The 21,742-nt window shown below is 52.6% G+C and overlaps 1 protein-coding gene across 1 annotated transcript in view; it reads left to right on the top strand.

Moving 5' to 3' along the window:
• CNTN6 (contactin 6) overlaps positions 1 to 21,742 on the top strand; it is a 144,411-nt gene that overhangs the window by 6,944 nt on the left and 115,725 nt on the right.

Here is a 21,742-nt window from a genome sequence, read left to right as displayed (position 1 = left end):
CAGCCAGCGCCGGCTGAGGGTTGCTAGGGAGCAGAGCCCCGCTGATGCTGCGTGAGACGCAGTCGAAACCTTTACAATTTGGGCTGTATTTTATCTCAAGATACATTCGTTTGTTCCTTTCCAGTTTCATGGCTATCGGTCCACTCAAACCCATCCCCCAATCCCTTTTCCCCAAGACTTTTCTAGAAGCTTCCTAACTGATGTGCTGGCTTCGAGGCGTCGGCTGTACGCTGTGCGAGGCAGGTGTTCTGACGCGGGCTCCTACGCGCCCAGACGCCCAGGAAGACAGCTGACTCCGCCATTGCTCTGGTTCCGCAGAGACCTGCACACACCCTGTTTCCTGGGAGGTCCCACGGTCTAATTAAGCATTTGCCTTCCTTTTCCTTCCACAAATATCGAAAGTTCTCCAACGAATCAGTTCCACCTGGGTCGTGAGCCACGTGGGGTCCTTCCCGTGGGGTTGTCCTGCTCGTGAGGCCTCTGCCCAGCTTGCGTGGCCCCCAAACCTCCGTCTGTGGGAGTGTCTGCCCCGCACGGCCCTCCTCAGCCTCTCTCAACCAATTTACACGTGACCTCCACTCTGAACAACCCTCCCGCATAAGGTAATTCCCCTTTCTGCTCACCTCCATTCCGTGAAGAGGAATGCTATCACGCCCACCCCTTTGCTTGAAAGAGGTCATTTTTCTCAAATACAGACTCACTCGGAGAACTCCGTAGTACTTATTCTTGTTGAAAACACCTGTATAATCATGGAACGCTCAGTTCGAAAGGGAAAATAAAGACTGACCTTTAATATTTGATTAGTTCCACCCCATACCTAGTGCTTTACAGTTTACAAAGTGCTTTACATACAGCGTTTCATCGGCGTTTGCAAGCGGGCAGAGGAGAGCTCACTATTTCTCTCCCGGAGCTGGGGAAACTGAAAAGCAGGGGCAGGAGGACTATTAAGGACCACAGAACCCGGCAGCGGCAGAGGTGACGATGAGGACCCAACGCGCAGATGGAAACTGGGTTGGGTATTTATCGAGGACATTGCTGCTTGACACACTAAAAATCAGTGCCAACGGTGGCTTTTTTAGATCAGCGTGGGCCCTGGGGCTAGAAGCTAGCTTCTGCTCAGAGTACGATGTGATTTAAGGAATTAGTCTCCGGCATTTCATCACCAACAACTAACAGCACCAGCTACAGGGACATAACCCCCCCATATTCATGGGTGTTCTATACATTATAAAATGCAAAACATATGCACAAACACACACACTAGACCAAATACACAGGTATAGAATTTCCACGGTTCTCCCTCCTCCCCCTGACTCGCTCAGCCTGTCTACTCTCGGTGAGCAAAGGCCTCCCTGGAGCATGTGCACCTGAAAGGTTGACTTCCTCGGAGCTGATGAGGAAGCAGCAGGCCGTCGGCCTGCACAGCCGCCCTCCACTCACCCGAGTAGCAGGGGTCGCGGCGTCGACAGGCAGCCACAAGCGCGCCATCATGATGAAAGCGCATGCGGGACAATTGGGAAAACACAGATACGACGTGCCTCCCCTCGTTAAAATACCACGCAAACCGCAGAACGCGTTTGCAATTGTCCACAGACATCATTTGCGACTGTGCAGAGATGTATCGGTAGACGGCAGCTGTGTAACTCCCCCCCAACTTAGTGCTTTAAAACACTTCCTCGTTTTTCATGGCTCCGCCGGTCGTCTGGGTACGTTCTCCGCCGGTTTCCCTTTGTGTCTCCCAGGTGGCTTCACTGAGTTGGAATCAAAGAAACCAGAGGATGGAAAGGGAGAGACGCTCCACCCACCCGAGCTCCAAAGTCCTGATAAGGGGACGCATTGTGTTCCAAATGCCTCCTAATTACATGGATTTTTTGAAGCTACATTATCATTTATTCCCTTTCTTTCACATTTTTTTTTAAAAAGCACACCTTAGTGTATTTTAAACTGGTGTGACTGACACATCAACTAATGCATGTGGAAATCACGCAGTTCTCCGGCTTCCCTTTCTGGTGGAGTCCTGTGAGGACCCACACGCCGCACCAGAGCCCCTGTCCCAGCGACGCAGATTCCATCGTGTTCAGTTTCGTCACTGGATTGAGTCCAGGCGTCAGTCAGTGACGTCTCCCACGTCGAAGCCACCCAATGAGGCCAGCACCCAATTCCAGATGCAGACCACGCCCCCCATACAGGGAGACCCTCCAGTCACAGCTGAGACACAAAAGGAAAACCAGCTGACCGCCAACCACATAAGTTAGTTTTACATTTCCTATGCAAATGATGTGCCATACAAAACTCGTCTGTGTCATATGTATCTCTAATGAGAGCGATGATGGTAATCGTTCCATCTATGATTATGTATATGTAAATATTCATATAATCACACAGGGTGTCCTTTTCCCATCTGCCTTCTTCCATCGGGCATCCGATGGTGAGATTCGCTCAGGTCGTCCATAATCAGAGTCGCTGACGGTGACGCCTGCACTGGACTCCACGGTACGAATCTTCCACGCCTTGTCTGCCCAGTCTGCTCTTGGCGGGCCTTGGGGTTTACGTTTCTCATTTTAAAATTTCATTTTTAAATCTTCCCCGCAAGTCAGGTGTCATTGACAAACAAAACGGTGTGCATTTAAGGGATGCCCTGCGGTGACTCCCTACGCGTGTGTGTCCTGAGATGACTCCCCTGTCAAGCCCGGACACCTGTGTGCCCCCCTCACCAGGGCACAGCCTCCCGGTCAGGCGAGGAGTGTGTCCTGGGAGCTGACGGGCAGCCCAGGCGGGGACTGTTGCTGATACGCTGCATTGCAGTCTGGAAATCTGCTGAGAAGGTGGATCTGTGGACTCTCACCACACACACAGACACGCGCACAGGGACACAGCGAGGGTCTGCTGCCAGCCCCGAGGGGACGCTCGTCTGCAGTCACCGAGTTCAGGCACCACGGCGGCGACAAGGGGACACAGAAAACCTCCATTAATCTGAGCTGCGTCAGGCCCCGTGGAGCCGGTGGTTCCGTCCTGAAACTTCCACCCCTCACACCCGACCCACCTGCACTTGGAAATGACCGAACTATGTCGGCAGAGGTGGGGGGACCTGGCCTGGAGCCCCGCTGGACAGCTCGGTGTTAATGTCCAGAGGCATGTAAGCAGGTGGTTAGGCACAGCCATTTTGTTTAATTCAAACTTAAATTATGTACTTTAAATTTAAAATGGTTATGTTTAAAAGGCAATACACACTCCAAACCCATTGCTTCCCAGTGATTTTGGTGCATGTTACTGTTATTTAGGGTCTCGCGGTGGTTTGGATCCTGGTACCCGCGTGGTGGGAATGCTGGATCACGGGGAACTGCTGCATCTCTCCCCAGATCCTCACCCAGTGATGTGCTGTAGCCGCCAGGGGCTCAGGCCTGGGAGCAGCTATGCCACCCCACTCGCGCGGGGTTGTCGAATGCTACGCTTGCGGGGCTGGGGCTAAGGATGGGCTGCATCTCAGCCTTCAAAGCTCATTGATTAGCCTGCCCATCGTCAAAACGGTCAATCAGTTAATTCACCGAGTCACTCAGACACTCCAAACACACCGTCAATGTGAGGAGACAGCCTGAAACCGAAGTTCAGCGGCTGACGTGGCAGGAAGGTAAACAGCCACCTGTAATCGTTGTGCTCTTCTCGATCGACGCCTCGGCCCATTTCCAGCGGGAAACTGAGTGATCACCAGGGAGCTCCGGACCAGGAATGCAGCGGACCGACGAACTTGGCTTAGCTGAAGCTCTGTTTTCCCACTTTCCTTCTCTGTGTGGTTCTGGACTCGAGCTGACCAAAGAGGAAGCTGAGATTCGCCATGAGAAGGTGACCTTGGTCTCCCGAAGCCCCATGGGAGCGTTCATGGTGAGGGAGATGCGGGCAAGTTGCCAGCCTGTCCAGTCTCCGTCCCCACGTCCAGCGTCTGTCACACCCCTGGTGCCGAGGACCGACAGCAAGCCCAGGCCGTTCCCCGTCTCAGAGGCAACAACAGTCCACATGGCTTCCCCTCATGTGTGACCCTGGCAGCGGACTCCCTGGCTTTCCAGATGCCCTCATTCGATCGGACTTGTCCACCTGCTCTAGTGCCCAAGAGGCTGGCTGGTGACGTCCCTGGGACACTGGGCTCCCACTCTCCGACCCCCAGCGCTCCAGCTTCTTGTGGAGTTGTATGAGGGCTGCCTAAGACAATCCCCACCCTGCACTGTCCTCGGTGCCTTGCTTGTTTTGGCCGAACCCTCATACGGATGGAACTGGTCACGCTCGGTGAGGGCCTCTGTCTGAAGCACTTGACCCTGCTTCCCTGCGATGTCTGGCGAGTGCGGATGTTCTCGGGGTCAGACCGTCCGTGGGCCGCGTGACCAGCATGGTGAGAAACCCTTTGCGAACACTGGGGGAGCACATACTCTGGGTGCCATTTGTCTTCTGTTGTTTGTTTTTTGTCTCGCTCCTGGGTGTAGAAACCTACGCTCTCTCTGACTCATTTTGTTCTCGGGCAGCCGTTTCTACCCACGGCATGGACCTCTTTTGATTGAACCTTCCGTCATCCCCAAAAGCCCGTGTGGCTTTAGCTCCCCCCAGGGGAACGAGGCTTTAGCTTGGGTCCGTGCCTGCTCGCACGCAGGAACTCAGGACTGAGCGTGGCTACACCGCGTGCCTCTGGCTGACTCACCGCTGGTTTGACTGCGGCATGTGGCGCTCTCACCCACAGACAGGGCCGCGCGGACACGCTCAGGAGGCTGCCGGGCTGCAGCGAGGGAGCAGGGGCGGCACCTGCCCACGCCAGCCCAACGCACAGTGCAGGGCACGTCACAGGAGGTGGTCGCACCCGTCGCCGTGCCCGTGCGGTTTATCCGGAGGTCCCTGGGGGGTGAGGGCAGCATGTGCTTGTCTGTGACTGTGTGGCGTGAAGGAACTGGACATGAGCCTGCGGTCCGCACGCCAGCGTGTGGTCCACTGAAACGCACTGGCCCCGTGGGGAAGTGAGCCCCGCTCCTCCTGCTCTCGGTCTGGAACTCCATTTCCACTCTTTACCTCTCACCGGGCCTGGCAGGGACTTGGCAGTCACCTAGCATACGTTGTCAGCTGCCCCCACCCCCGCCCCCGCACCGTGGCACCAAGGAGAGGGGTTCCCGGTTCTTGCCCCTTCCCGGCATGTGCTGCGGGCACTTCCTCTAACCACATGGGCTTTGGGGAAGGACATGCCTGGGGACCGGTGCCACCTCTGCCCTGTGGGAGGGGAAGCCACCCCGGGCAAGTTTCCCGACTTTCCCAGCAGCGGCCTCCTCCCTTCATGGCAGAGTGGACGCTGACCTCACAGAGTGAGCCCCACTGCTCACTGGTGCAGACGTGCGGGGCGCACCGGGAGGAGCGGGGCGCAGGGACGGCGGCTGGTCCCGGCAGGGGAGTGGGAAGGGCTGTGCTGGTGTTGACAGTGGACGGGGCAGCCGTCCGCGGGCCTGTCGGGGTCTAGCTCGGCGGTCCGTCACCAGAGGCCGGGTGTGTGCCCGCGTCCACGCGGGTGCGTGTCTTCCCACTGGGAGGTCGTTCTCCGGGAGTAGACGGGCCAGGCGGAGGTCTCTGCTGGCAGAACAGAGACAGGACTCAGGACGATTTACACCGCACCGGGACGGACTCAGCACCAGCACTCCCTCCACCCCCCGCCTTCCTCTCTGGCCATCCTGCCCCTGCCCCCACCCTCGCCCAGGCAAACCTTCGGGTGGGGGGGACCCCGTTGAGAATCACTCGGGAGGAATCGAGCGTCCTCCCGAAGTCACAGGCAGCCGCTGAGCACATTCTCTCCTCTCTTCTCCGCGTGGGCGGCCACTGGTCCAGTCTGCTCGTCCTGCCCTCCCGCTCGCCCGTCTGGAAATGCAGCCCGCAGTCCGTGCTCTCAGGTCCGGGGACAGTTCGCCTGGACACAGCGCCGGTGCCTGAGTAAAACCGCTGCCGGTGCGACTCCTTCACGCCCGTGCCCGGCACGGTGCTGAGTGCTTTCCGTGAACGATTTCGTGTAAGTCTCGGAGAGCTGCAAAGGGACATAGGAAACATTATCCTCATGTTGGTAAAGTGAGGCTAAGCAGCTGTCCAGTGTCACACGGCTAGTCGGTGACAGACTTGGGACGTGAACCCAGATGGATCCAGCCACAAACTCAAAGAGGTCCCACTGTCTCGCCCTGCCTTTAGCGAGTTTCTGTGGGGATTGTTTTTTTACTGTGTACCCCCTAAACTTGGGAGTCCACAGCAGTCTCGCAAAATCCCAGTCATCCCACACCAGCTGTTCATCACACGTCTCCTGCTGCTCCCTTCTCTACCCGCGTCTAGGGCAGTGCGTGAGAATAGGGACAGTGACGTGATGGGGGTGGAGCGCCGGTTAGGGGACCCACGTGGCTCAGGGAGAGTGTCGGGCAGGCCAGGGTGCGGAAGAAGGAGCGGTCCAGAGCTGGGAGGCCCGCGGGGGTGATTTCCGGAGGGAGGACAGCGCTGACTGAGGGAGTCGGCCCGTTGGGAAGAACATCAGACCTGGAGTTGGAAACACAGGCTTACGTGCACGCTTCGGCGTGGACCAATATTTGTGCAGGTCCCAGGACTTCAGAGGCTTGGGAGACAGCGGTAGCCCCGCTGCCTTCTCCGCCATCGGACTTGCCCAAACTGAACCCCTTTAACCGGGGCCCCCGTCTCTGTGCAAGACAGGTAGCGACGCCTCCCTGACTGGTGAGGGTTAAATTCCCTGTGACACGCTACGTATTTTGTGAATCAGAAACAATCATCCGAACGTCTGGCATGATGATCCCGTTCTGGTTGATTATTGTTGTCCACTTGTCAGAATTATTCTTGGGACGCTTTCCCCCACATTTCTGGCATGTCCTTGGCCTCTTTGTCACACGGCTTACCATGCCCCAGCCATCTACAGCTGCCCGGGAGTCCCAACGGCACATTTCAGCACCGGCTGACCGTCCCTGCCAAGCCGGTGGCCCTTCTCCCTTTAATCGGGGCCTCCGGAGACGTTTACACATTCTAATTCTCTTCCATTTTAATCGCTCTCAGAAGTGTCCTCTTTTCTCTGACTGAGAGGATCGCTGAGGGTAACCCCCCTTTCTCAGAGCCGCCCACGCCACACAGGGGCGGAACCCCGGGGCGGCTCCCCCGAGGTGGAGGTCCGGTCAGGAGGAGCTCGGATATTGTGGTCACATTGATCATGCAGACACGCGTGCACACTCCTGGGCTACGTCACACCGGGGCACGGTGGTATTTGTACTTCCAAGCGTTTGCGTGCCCCCGTGCCTCGGGGGTTGTGAGTTTGCAGTTTTGAGACTGTGAGCCGACGGCTTACCAGCTGCGTGCATGCTCCCGGGGACCTGCCCACGGGGTCCCCGTCCTTGGGATTTGTTGGTTTCATGTCAATGATTCATGGCCGGAACATTGATACTTGAGAGCGCTTTATTCTCTCAGTTGAAGTTATTCTTTATAAAGAATCCAGACGGTAATAACATTTACAAGAGACGACTCCACAGACGGTTCAGTGTCTCTCTTCTCCACACATTTCTGCCGAGACAGCCTCTCTGCCCACCTCAGCCGTCACCCCCACAACCCCACCAGCATCACTCCTATCACCATAGCAACCGCCCCAGAAGATCTTTTCCTTCTGTTTCAAAGCTTTAGACTTTCAAGACACTCAACGCATACTGAATGATTTCCAGATATTTTTATCTTCATCCATTATCCTACTATCTCCTCAAGTATTTCTAGCTACTCTTCTAAAAGCCTCATTCGGGAAGAGGAGGAGAGTCTACTCACTGTTCCCACCCAGTGTCCCAGGGAGACAGCTCAGCCAGCCTGGCGCTCCTGCGCCGAAATGTTTAGTCATCAGGTCCCCGAGGTCAGGCGGAACCAGTGAGGGGCACCCTCCCTCCCTAGGCCTCTGGGCAGAGGACTTTGCACTGTCTTTGTTCCCAGGGGCCTGGAGAAGGACGTCGTGGGGGACAGGAAGGACTGGCTTCTGAAGTCACTGCGGAACTCGACTCGGTAGTTCATTTTGCGCGACGCTTGGGTGTTCACCAATTCTAGGCCACGTCATCATTCTGGGAAAGAAGGGAGACATGCCCTTGGAGTGAGGACTCTCTCAGTTTAGAATACAGCGAGTGCTCCTTCATCTTCTGTTGCCATTTTGCCTGGCTTTTTCTGCTTTTAACCTCAAAAATGTAACTCGTGTATGAACTGTGCATATATTTGTATCACACATTTCCTATGGAAAAAAGAGCAGAAAATTGCTGAAATGTGCCTGCATGCTTGCGGCATAAAACTGCACATCAGTTCCAGCTCAAAGAGCGTGATCCAGCTGGATTGTTCATCGGGCATCTGTGGCCACTTTTTCCTGCCTACGTAATGGTGTTGCGAGAACAATTTCATCTCTTTCTTTAAAGGTAATCCTGGAGAAAACGATTCCGTAGGTCTCCCAGGGTACAGCCAAAGACCAGCTCCAGAGGAAGCCAAGTTGATTGCGTAACATGTGTCGCCTCACGTAATTATTTTATTTTAATTACATTGTTGATTTAACTCACTGAACAACATTAGTGTGCTTGTCCTGGGCATGGTCGTCTCTTTTTCTTCTTTCTGAAGCTGTGATTTTTGAGAAGGCCAAAGGGAGTACTCTCCCCATAGCGGCGTAGCTGTGGAAAGGCCGCAGTTGGCACTGCTCACTTTATATTGAAATTCCCGGGCCTCACGGAAGCAGGGCCGTCCCAACACCGAGACAAACAGAACACCAGGGAGGCAGTGCCATGAGGAGCAGGGAAAGCCAGGAAACTGTGAGTCTGAAGACGCCGTGTGACAAATTCTTCCATTAAAAAGCAATTCCACTTACTCAGACAGATACCACAGCTTCATATGTAGTCCTGGTCTGCTGGTAATTTTAAATGTATGAAAAACCTATGTGGAAAGATAAAAAAAGAAGTGGGCTGCCCCGAGGCTGCGGTAGCAGGCTCTCGTCGTGACCCTGGTCTCCCGTCAGCATCGGGCAGGCGTCACCCGGGTCGTTTCACGGGGACCGACACTGCACCGATCGTGCAGCCATCTGTGAGGGCTTTCTGTGCTCCCTGTTACCTATTTTCTAGGTGTCTCAGACTCGAGAAGTTATTTTGAGCCGTAGCCAGAAGGGTGTCAGAATCGAACCACAGACCTGGCTGAGGTTACTAAAGGTTACCCATCCCTTGAAAGGAAATTGGTAGGTCCAAGTTCACGCTGGAAGCATCCCCTACCTTCGGATGTTCCCCGGGAGGCAAACCCAGGTCCACGGGGGGCTTCACAAGTTCCAGTGAGTCTCCCAGAGTTACTGGGGCGAGGCAATGACACATCTTATTCTGATTATGTTAAGAACTTTCGCAAAGACTTTTAATTTAAAATGACCAAAATATTGAGTCTTCTGGAATGACCAGCAAAATAACACCCAAAGGTGAGTCAGTTAGCTCCTCTGCTTCCCACTTAGGCGTTTCTCTTTCTGTAACAGTTTCCGTGAGTGAGTCCTCTTTCATCTTTTTCTTGCCGCATGAAAACCTGACCAGTGCCTCTTAAGTCCTTACATTGAGTTTTCTGAGTGGAAAAGACCACCCGAACGTGCCTGCACCGGGCGCACGGGTGAAGCCCCGGCGGAGACCATGACCAACCGATGTCTCCCCCTCGGTGACTCTGAAGTCACATAGTTCGAGTTTGGTGTTTTGATAAAGGGGGAAATTGATGTATGTCCCCTGCCCTGGATAGTGTGACTCCTGTCCCTTCTCTCTGCCGAAACAAAATGTAAAATAAATGCTGGCATCTCCAACAGTATTTTGTGCTGCCTGAGAGGAAAAGAGAGGTTGAGGAGGGAAGTTAGTTAGGGAAATGGAGGGGGGGAGGCAAGGCCGTATGTCTTCATCAACGTCCCAATGTGCGTATTTTTACCTATTTTTCTACACAGACTGGCTTGCGGGAGCTTTCGTGAGTGTTGGGTTGTCCAGAGGTATTTGTTTGAGGTGTGGTGAGGCCTTATAGCTCCCCTGTCCCTTAGAAAGTGCCATCTTAGTGGCCCCTACGCTGGTTGGGAGACAGCAAAGTGACCATGGATGTCTGTATCGGGGCTCAGTCGTGCGGACTGGGTGGGCTGCCCATGTGACACTCCTCAGTCTCAAGCCTCCCCCAGGACCATGAATCCCGTCGCTGGCATGGACTCTCTGGGGGACCCAAGGCCCGAAGAAAGCAGACACCCTTATCAGGTAGGACACTCCTGGGGTTTAGCAATTACCTCCCACAGCAAAGGGTCAGCATCTCCTTGGGCCAGTTTAATTCAGGGCTGAGTTAGCACCAATTCTACTTCCCACGCCTATCAAATACTCACGAAGCGCGAGAGGCGATCCTGTAGTGGTCCTGCCGGCGTCTCTCCTGCTGGGAGAGCCCTGTAGACAGGCTGCCTGCTTCTTGCTCTCTTTGCTCGCCTTGCCAGGGTTCTGCCGAGCCCCTGATGCTGCCAGCAGGTGTTTGGGTCAGTCATGGCGACACGAACCTGACTTAGACTCACAGTCTCTGGCTAGACCGTCTCCCCCCAGTTCTGCTTTCTCGGCGTATGCCTGAAGGGCCCTGGCGTTCCCAGACCTTGCTAGGTACCCGGGGCTGGTCCGACAGGTGGTCGGTCTTATTCATTGCACATTAGATCTGACTCTTCTCACGTCTGCAGAAATCCTGTTTCCATGTTGTTGGGGACCCATCGCCGTAACCGCCCACATTCTACACAAGAACCAACAGCTCTTTCAGCGGTTGAAGAAGATTCTTTTGCACGAGGCAACACTAAAGGTTTGCGTCAAACTCAGCAGCTACTGCCTTTGTTCCAGCCAGAAACGCACTCACTGGTGCAGAGCAGCGGGGCACCATAAAAGGTCGGGTGCTCGCGGCCCTGTATCTTCCTGTTGATGCCAAACTGCAGATGAATGTGCTTGTGGTTATGGAAATAGCGCCTTTAACCTTGGCGGCCGGAGGAAGAATGTGTTTCGGAGACAGGCATTGCTCAACCGCAGTGGGCATTCGCTCGGGCTGACCAGTCACCCAGAGAGCGTGGCTCTTCCTTCTCTCCCCGGCGCAGGGTCGCACAGGAATGCTCCACAAAGGCAGAGGGGGGCCCCAAGCATGAGGTTGCTGCACACGCACTCAGCTCTGAGGAGCAAGGTGGCCCTGCCCTGGGGACCTGGGTTGTCCTGGAACCTCAGACGCGAAGCTTGGCTGCTCCGCTCGGAGGGTGGTGGTGACGCCACCTTCTGCTCCTCGGGCCAGGAGGAGGAGAGTGCTGTTTGCTCTGTGCTCTGCTGCGGGCGTGAGAAGCGCTCCGTGTGCGTTCTGGTGCTGGATGAGGGACGGGCATGGCGAGGACGAGCCCACGTCGCGCTGCAAAGCCCTTACAGCTGGAGCACAGTCAGCTCTCAGTAAACAGTCGTTTAGAAAACGTGCAGTTAAACAAAAAGATTAAACCCTTTATTCTCATTGAAGAGTTCGGTGATAGGTTCTTACAGGAAACTCATTAATTATAGCATCAGAATCCAATTTGTATCGTCCATTATTTTTTCATTAAACATGGACCAGGGGGCATCGCATTCACTATTGTAGGCCCCGAGGATTCAGAGGTAAACAGAAAGAGCCAAAAATAAAGAGCATCCACGCACCTTCCTGCCCAGCCCAGGACAGCTCCCACATGCCTGTCAAGGCCCAATAGCTGAGCGGGAAGCAACCTGTCAGACACTGATGAGGTCAGGGTGCGTGAGTTAACTTCATTATTCACCTTCGCCATTTCTGCGTCTGTCAGATTCTCCACAACTCAACAGGTACTAAAGCATTTTCTCTGAGATGAGAGATTGTTCAGACTCACCTGTCCACTGCCCACATCTGCCCTGGAGATTTCCCCGCTGGTGGATCTGGGTTATGGGCATAATGACAATGAGCCACGTCAGTGCCACTGGCCAGCGACACACCCGGCCACACGACCCATCAGAGGTCCTGGCCTCTGATTCATCCCTGGCCGGGCATTAGGGAGGCTGAGGCAGCTCCTGGCTAACCAGTGTCTCCCTACCCTCTTCCACATCTGGGCTGTCATAGGGGTAGAGGTGCCAGTGGTCCCCAGCACAGCCCTGGAACCTTGCTAGTCCACTTCTGTGATTTGCTAGGGACGCCGCGGCTTGAACTGCTCGAGCCGAACAGTTGTGAGAGGTCATGGGCAGTGGACATTTTTATGTCCAGGTCAATTACAGCCCATGAATATTGAAAGCACCTTAAATTTAAAAAGCAGCATCTACAACACTTTGTGAGGTAAGCCAAGCACATGCACACACGGACTCACATGTGTGATCATGCGTGTCTGCACGCTGGTGCACACAATAGAACAGAAACAGACTCACAGACACAGAGAACAGACCGACAGCTGTCGGTGGGGAGGGGTGGGGGCTGAGAGAGAAAGGCGAAGGCATCAGCAAAACAAGCCTCAGAGACACAGACGGCAGCGTGGAGACGGCCTGAGGGCAGGGGGCCGGGGAGGTGCAGGAGGTTTAGTGAAGGGAGGTAAACGGTGATGGAGGGAGACGGGACTCAGGGTGGTAAGCACACAATACAATGTACAGACTTTGTGTTATAGAATCGCACACCTGAAACCTACGTAATTTTACTAGCCAAGGTCACTCCGATAAATTCATTAAAAGTGTTGTTATAAAGCTAACTCATGGCCCCAAAGTGAGCTCTCCGCGGTTCCAGTGGTATCGCGCATGCTCTAGTCAGCAAAGGCGCTCGACACTTGCGAATTATGGGCGTCGGTGGGAAGTTCACAGCACCGTGCCCTCCCCTCACCCTGCCTCCGAGACAAGAAAGCAGCGGGAGATTATGAAGTAGGTGGCAGCGGCCCACCACAGCCGCGTTCGCTGAGCTGAAGCAGGTCTCTGCGGCCAGCTTTGGAATAAGCATGAGTAATTCAGACCAATGTCTACATTTTTGTAGATCAAGATCTAAACGGGATTTTGGTTTCACTTCTTTGTCTTAAAAAAAAAAAAACAGCAGGCGCTTTAAACCCTGCGCTTTGAGGGGCTGCACCCAGCTGGCAGTGAGGGGGCTCAGTCCCACGGCCATGTGACACTGGCTGGCAGGCCTCTGGCGTCTCCATCCTCATCGCCCTTCCCTCTTTCTGCAACGTCTCTCCCTCCGTCACCCCGACGCCCTCGGCTGCAGGGCGGCGGCCTCCCCAGGGAGACGGCCTGGGCTCACGCAGTGGCGTGCACACGTAAGTGAGGTGGTGGGCGTCGCTAGTCCGTGGAGCAGTCAGCAAACTGTCAAGTCTCCTCACCACCCTCTTCCAACCCCCAGCTGGGATGATACTCGCCCTGAAAAGCGTCCCCTGACTTCGCAAGAGTCAATCAGATGAAAATTACCTGTATGCATCGGAAAACCCCAAACATTATTCTCTCAGGTCCACTCGTTCTATCTCTAGAAAACTGTGCTAAGAAAATGATCATAAATATAGGAAAGCCATTAATATTACATTATTGACAACAGGAAACTTAAATATAAGATAGTAAAAACATTTTCATTTAGATATATTAGTCACATGATGAATTATGAAACTTTCAAAATTTATAGTTCTACTTAAAATAAAATTTAACAGTGCCAGCTAAGAAGTAGGGGGAATGTTTGTAATATTTGTAACTGAATAACAGTAAAAATTAAAAATTAAAAACAGATAAAATCTTGGAATTACAACCACCAATATCCTAATAGTAGTTATTGTGCAGTGGCAGAATTGGGTATTTTTTCTCTGTATATTTCTGAGTCTCGCAAATATTCCATAATGAGCATCTACTGTGTTTATAATGGTATAAAATAACCACCTTAAACTTAAACTTTAGAATGCCGGTTGAGTGAAGGAAGCTTCTTCCTGCATGTCCACGCCAGCAGGGTGGGTCTCAGGTGGTCCGACTTCTCCCTGGGGGGAAGGACATGCACACAGGCGACAAGGACAGTGAGGAGAGGAGGGAGAACCACAAGAGGAAGGAGGAGAAGGGAGGGAGCCGCTCACTCACTGCGTCAACGTCCCCAAAGTCCGTGCAGCAGCACCTCACGTGGCGCGGATCCCATGTACATTCAAACCCCGAGTGAGAAAACCAGCAAGCCGAACGCAGAGCTGGCTGGAGCCTGCAGAGGTAAATGGGAAACACCGGGAAGCAGCTGGTTGCCCTGCTCATGTCAGGAAAAAACGTTGGTTGATCAAGTGTCGGAAAAAAGTCGGACTCCTGCTTGTCATCTCCGTAGACTGGCTGGTGCTTTAACCTTTGTCTTGGGAGGCAGACGGCACAGCACGGTGACCCGGGGGTGCGACTTCCTTTCCGGGTGGCAGACGTGAGTCCAGTCTGGTGCAATTATACTGTGGAGGACGTTTGGCGGGTGTGGCGGGGGGAGAAACAGAGAGGCCGGGAGCTCGTCCACACTGAGGGCCCTCTCCTGACCTGAGCCATCATCTGGGCCTGGGCAGGAGCACATGAGGGAATCTACCCACCAAACATGTTCATCCCTGAGAAACTTTCACCATGGAAAATATCAACCTATTTCTGGATGAATAAACCTTAAACCAGCGTGAGAAAAAGAGTATAGAAAATGTTTTCCATTAACAGAGAGTCAGAGGCAAAACCGAAACAAAGGGGCCCCTGCCCGGTCTGGGAGGAGAGGGCCGGGAAGAGCCGGGAGAGGAGGCTCTTCCTCTCGGGAGCCTCTGGCAGCTCTCAGCCAGCCCCGGCGCCAGGCCAGACCCCGAGGCGGCAGCAGGGAACGAGGTTACCACGTGTCCGCACAGACACGAGCCCATAAAACTTCATCAGGCCATTTCCACAAAGGGCACATCTTTTCTGACAAATTTGGTGGCATTTTTGCATGGCACAGCGGGCAGAAGGGGCACGTGACTGGGAGGAGAGGGTCTTCAACCTGAGAAGCCCTCGTGGCAGAGAGGCAGTGTCAGCTTCCCCAAGGAGGCCACTCGGGACACGTGTCACCCCAAACCCACGACGTCATTAAGATGCTCGTGTGGGCAATGAGCGTGAGCAGGAGGGAAGGGTCTGCATGCTTCGTCATCGGGACCCTGCACCCAAGCTGTGCCTGTTCCCGTCCAATAGTGGGCGTGTGGGGTCCTATCTGTGCTCCCTAGTCACAGATTTCTACAGGGCCTTGCTGAAACCTTGACCAAAGGTTTCATAGGGTTTTCTACCATCTTCGCTCAGGCACAGTTTAGCAAAGGGCTTTCAGGGGCTTGTGTGCTTGGCGGCATGCAGTTACTTCTCAGAAGTCAATGCCGAAATGCTCTGACCTGGGGAAGGCATAGGGCCAAAGACCCTGAACATCACAAGAGGGAATCTGGGTTGGCCTCGCAGTCGGCCCCTTAGCCCTGGCCCACACGCAGGCTCGTCCCTTTGGTCCCGAAACTATAAATGATCGAAACAAAGACACACACGCCAACCGCTGCTCTGGACCCCGCTGTTCTTTCTGCTCGCCTCTCTCCCCCTGCCATCCGACTCCTTTGCAGAGGGCTCTGTGTCCCACGCCACGGCTTCCTTTCGCTCATCCATTTACTTAGCACCTGGCCTTCACGTCCTGCTCCACCTGGACTCGGATAACGACATCTCTCCTGCAGAAGAAAGAAGAGACGCCCTCGTCACAGGCAGGAGTGCTCTGTCGTCCCTGTCGCTCACGGTCCCTCTCTAACGCGCGGTAGTCGGAACGACGTTCTTCTCGGCCCCCCCCCCCACGTGGTGGCTGTGACCACTGATGCTGACCACGGCCTGATGCCTGGAGCCCGTGACTGCGTCAGACCGCAGGGCAGGCTGCTGGTCAGCTGGTCTTAGTGGGAAGGTCACCCTGCACTTTCTGCACGAGCCCTGCATGATCACCAGGGTCCTTAAAATGGGACTCAGGAGATAGAAGAAGAGAATGTGGCAGTGCAGGGACGGTCAGAGACCCTGGACGTGAGAAGGCCCCAATGCAGGACTCTCCCAGGCTTTGAAGACAGAGGAAGGGCCCGCCCGCCGAGGAACGCAGCGGCCCGGACGAGCTGGAAAAGGCGAGGGCAGGAATAGTCTGTCTACTCGGGGCCTCGGGAAGGGGATGAGGCTCAGCGAGACTCATGTGGAATTCCGGCCCGCAGGACAATAAGACCACGAGTGTGTGTAGTTTCATGCCACTAACTTGGAGGCAACTTGTTACGGTAGCAATAGGAAATCAAGACAGCAATCCTGGTGAAATGTCCTCGACTTCTCACACCAGTCGTCTGCCGAATCGCTGGCTGCTTTCTCCCTCTTGCCAACTCCAGAGATGCCGAGGAGCCCTGGTCTTCATCTTCAGCTTTCCTTTTACTCAAGGCCGTGCTGTGGCCACTGCAGACAAAGCCACACCACCTGACGCTGCCTCCCCCGGCCGCCTCCTCCTTACTCCTGCTTCCTAAGGGCCCCTAGTCGTTCAGATTTAGCCTGTTGTGATGGCATTTGTGAAAACAGCAAAACCTGTGTGTCTCGAACAAATGTAAATGAGCCGCGCGGAAGACGATGTTCGCTGTGGTGTCACCGTCATTTCGTTGTTCTCCTGCACTTCCCTGTCTGGGGTGCCCACCCCTGACTTTCAGCCGGGGCCCAAGCACCCCCGGCTGTGTGGCATCAAAACCTCAGCTCATTCACCGTGACGATCGGAACGTTCAAGTCCGCCTGGCGGTGTTCTTGTAGGGATCAAGTAAGATAACTCACGTGCAAGTTGAACTTCAGCTCTGGAACTCCCTCCGTGCCAAAATTGCTCTTATCTGGTTATGAGTTTTCCGCGTGCAATTCATTCACCTGGTTCTGCGTGGCCAGTGTCTACGGGAGTTTCAGCGTGTAAGCAGAGGTGATAAAAGGTGGTCGAGTTGGTTATGTTGGACTTGACCGACGTGGGCTGCCGATATCCACTAGTGATGGTGGGGATTGGTGTTTCACTTTGCCTTTAAACTGAGAAGATAAACAGAGTGGGGAGCACGTGGTAACCAACACCTCTCGCTGTGATTTGCCGTCTCTGTGCCACTCCCAGTATGCCGTAGACATCCCAGCCGGTCTCCTGCTTCACCTGCCATCTCTAGGTCACCACAGATATCAGGGCTGAGACTCCGCAGGTCCCCAGTGTCCCACCGTGTGTACAACGTTAGTTCCTTCCGCTAGAAGGCTTCACAAAAATAACCAGACTGGCTGCATTATGCTCCCAGTAGCTTCTCAACGAAGAACTGTCTTCTGGAATGTTTATTGCACAGGAGAGAAATCAGGCAAGGCCGTTGCTCGCTGGCTGGTAACCCCGTCTTTTCAGATCTTAGATGCCAGTTTGAATAAGGAATTGCTAATTAATCAAGTTGCAAAATGAATGCCAGCTTAAGTATGGCTGGGATCTAAGTATTGCTTGTCGTTCCAGCTGATTTGAACTCACACTCTTCTCAGCTTTATTGACATGTAACTGACATATAACATCGTGTGAATTTAAGGTGTACACGGTGGGCTTTGGTGTATGTATATTATGCATTTTGCCCCATAAGGTTATTTAACATTTGCCGCACTTTGTGTATTTGCCTTTCTTTACCTGACCTACCCCACCCAGCAGAGCGCCTGCGAGGTTCGCCCACGTTGTGAGGAATGGCAGTTTCCTTCTTTCTTATGGCCTAAGGCTCAATAATATTTATAGACAGACAGACAGACAGATAGATGGTAGGTAGGTAGGTAGGTAGGTCGTTAGAGATAAATAGACAGACAGACAGACAGACAGATGGTAGGCACGTAGGTAGGTAGACAGTTAGATGCCGATGCCGCGTTTTCTTCGTCCACTCTTCCGCCCACGGACACTGAGGTGGCTTCCACATCTTGACTGTTTGAACAAGGGAACTTACACCTTTGAAATAATTTCAAACACATCCTTTTACAGGATCATCGAACAATTACCAAAATAAAATTGTCTTTCCATGAGAGTTGAAAGGCCAACGATTTCAGACGCCAGTGTCTCCCCCAGCCCGCCCTCCAAGCCGCTCACTGTGCCCGCCCCCTTTCCGGGCAGCAAAGCCCGTGAGCGCTGGGCACCCACCAAGGCACCATCTGCCAGCCTGCACTTATATGTGTATTACCTATAGCTGCAAACTCACCTCTTCTCTCTTCCCTTCTGTTTGAAAACCAGTAAATCCCGGAGCAATCCGGAGTGTTCTCTTTCCCCCTAATCCTCCTCCTCAGGTCAATCAGCTGACCAGTCGCCTTCTTATTGCCCCCGGTCCTCACTGCGGCCACCTTCCTGCAGGGTGCAGCTCACCAATTGCACTGTTGCTACAATCCCATGCCTCTGGCTTCTAGAACTTTTTAAACTCTAGCTTTATCCTGCTTACTCTCTCACAGAGATTACTGATTTTTCCCTCTTTTCTCCCCTTAAAAAAAATTAAACCCACCTGTCCCTGTATGGACCTGTCACGAGGGAGCACCCGCGAAGGCAGAGCTGCCACTCAGAACCCCGCAATCGGCTGTGAGCCTCTGGTCCGCGCTGATCCTCCAGTGACACGCGGCACCTCACTGGGGTTGCTTTTCCTTCCCTGTAAATTAGGTGGAAATCTCCCTGAGATTTTTTTTCTTTTTCATTTTGTAACTTGCCTGGAAGACAAAGGGAAATTGGAAGGAGAGAGATTGATTCTCTTCATTGAAGCTGAGCAGCAGGGGAGAACGTTGTGCCGAGTCTGGCAGAGGGTGGACCCGGATGGAAGGTGCTGCGGAAGCAGAGGCAGAGGCTCAGCCCTGGCAGAGCCGGCGAGCTGGCGGGGCAGCGCTCCAGGGTTGCGGTAGCGCGAGTGTGGGGACCCAACCCGGTGGCGTCTGCTCTGAAACAGCGCCCACAGCGCAACTGTGAGCAAACGTGGAACTTCTCTAAGCTCGAGGCGGGATCAGCGAGGCTCCTCACACCTGTCCTTGTGCAGAAAGCCGTGGTCCCGGTGCTTTCTGACACTGTGGACAAAGTGACAAGATTCTGCTATTGTTTAATAAATTCGGTACAGTATGAAAACAATCTAACCGTTGACCGACAGAGACCAGATAATTAATTGACAAGCAAGACTTTCTGCTGGCATGAATCAAGCTTTAACATTTCGGTAACAACAAGTATCTAGGAAGAAATAAGATACCAAAACCAAGCTATCGTGTCTTTCAAAATGAAACAGTTTGTTAGAAAATGCCCGATTCTATTAGTCTTAAATTCATCAATTAAATGAGATTGGAAGCGTGTGTCTCGCAAAAGGTATCACAGGGATTGAATCTCTTAATTGGTGCTTGTGAAGTCCTTTAAAACCACAAATGACTCTCCCAGATACAAGGTATCGTCAAGTCTCGTTACACCCAGGTTTAGAGTGTGCGGAGTGGGAACAGCACTTTCCTGTGAGCGGAGGCAGCGGAGGGCAATAAATTAACGTCAGCCGCTGTTCCGTGCGCTGTGCCAGGCTGGGTGCTGACGCTTCACCCAGCCTTTCTCTTTGTGTCCAGGAGCAAGAGTGCAGATTGTGAAGTTGTAGAGAGGAGTGAGAAAGAACAGGAAAGCCAGCCACACCACCAAAAATTAGATGGCCGTCTCAGCACATTTGCTCCAGTCTCCTTCCTTAATAAAAAATCGACAGTTTTCTCTAACCGATGTGTGTTCATTTTAGACACTCAAACTATGAAAAGCTATGCAAAGAGAAATTTTAAAAACTCACTCAAATTTAATAATTTTCGTAGTAAAATTATTAGAATTGGGTAACACGCAGCCCTCTTTCTATGCCTGTAAACACAGAGAAGGTAGAGTAATGTGCAGACAGATAAATGCCTAGAAAGAGAAAAATGCTTTCATAGAAATGGGGTCGTGCCATCGGTACTACTTTTAACATTGCAATTAAATTGTGTTTTAGTTTAAAATAAGTAAAAATAAAGAGATTTTGAACTTCTAATAAATGATTTGAGACAAAATAGTTTTTTTAAAGATTTCCCTGAGGGTAAGGGACGTACTGACTGACACTAAGAAGTCAGAATGCACAAGCTTTAAAAATGACGTGCACACGCCCTGGCTGGTGTGGCCCAGTGGACTGAGCACCAGCCTGGAAAGCAAAGCGTTGCGGGTTCAATTCCCAGTCAGGGAAGACGCCTGGGTTGCGGGCCAGGTCCCCAGTAGGGGATGCGCAAGAGGCAACCACACATTGATGTTTCTCTCCCTCTTCCTCCCTCCCTTCCCCTCTCTAAAAATAAATAAAGTATTTTAGAAAATGACTTATATGTATATGTATATGACTATACATATATATGTATATATATATACATACACACACACATACATATGTATGGCTTATGCTTTTGACGTTTCTCAGTGAAAGAAGATAACATCAGCACTCACATTGCTAACTACATTCCCTCGCCCGCTCTCCGTTTTTTAGTTTCCGTTGGTATTTTCCCGTCCTCCAAGTTTCTAACGTTCCCATTCTGTCCCACCCCGACCCCTGACACTGGCGCCTGAGTGTTGGCTGTGCGTTTCAATGCGGTCGCTGTGCGTTCGACTTCTCCCTTGTTCTCCAGGCCGTGCAACCTTAGCGGATGGATTTCCTGGTTAAGGCACCTCTCTGAGAAGAGTCACCTATGTTTCACCCCACGAGAGGTGTTCTTTCCCTCTTCATGTCACAGGATGCTGAATGTCATTGTATTTAAAAGATTTCATGGTGGGTGACAACAGTCTTGTCACCCTTTACTCAGAATATTGCGACTGTTCTTTGCTGTCTTCTGGGATAGGAGGCTGCTGTTATTACATCTGAGAGGAACCTGCTGTTTTTTTCAGTCTTGTAAGATGATTTGCTGGTTCAGGCTGGTCTTCTTGCAAAGTCTTCAGCTTTGAGGACCAGCCGGTCAGCAGGTATGTGCCTTGGCATTGGGGGTGTCTCTCAGTCCCTGGAATGGCTGTGTCCCATCCATTTATGGGGACTGTTCCTGGTGGCACCTTCCCATGAGGTTTGATTCTCCAAGTCAGCGACACCAAGGGCACGGTTAAGTTGGGCCGTTGTATCTGTTGTTTTTATTCATTGCTTTTCTTCGATCGCTTAATTATCTGTGTTTTCTCAACTGCACTCATTACAATCATCTCAAATTATCCTTTTATGTCAGTAATTGAATTTTCAGTAGTTGTCTGTTTTCTCTCTTGCCCATTTTAATTGACTTATTAGTTCTTTAAAGGTGCAGTTTTGGTGGCAATTTGTATCCTGAAGTTTGCAACCTCCTAATGTATCTGATTCTATTGGATTTTTTTCATCTTAGTACTGTTGTTATTTTTTTCTTCTTTTCCCCCCTTTTTTCATTTTATTTTTTATTTTTTGTTATGGTATTTTTAAAAGTCATGTTCTTGTTCTACAGCATGAAACAATTTAGAGAAATCTCCTAGGATCCCTTGAGTTGTTTTTCTTCTGGAGTGGGTATTTGCCTACCTTGGGCACGCCCCATCCCTCAAGTCCGTTCCCAAAGGTCCGTTGTTGCAGAATAGTTGCGTGGCTCCCATTCTGTGTCTTCCCTCCTGCTGATGCTTCAGGCACTGTGTGCAGACCACTAGTTTACTCCCTTGTCTGGAGGGACGCTCCCTGCCCTTCCTCCCACCACGCCCAGACCCTCTGAGTTCCAGAGTGGGGGTTGCACAGATAGTGAGGACCCAC

The sequence above is a fragment of the Desmodus rotundus genome, chromosome 8 (genome assembly GCF_022682495.2).
Source record: "Desmodus rotundus isolate HL8 chromosome 8, HLdesRot8A.1, whole genome shotgun sequence".
Taxonomy (NCBI): Eukaryota; Metazoa; Chordata; class Mammalia; order Chiroptera; family Phyllostomidae; genus Desmodus; species Desmodus rotundus.
This window is presented reverse-complemented; position numbering and strand designations above follow the sequence as displayed.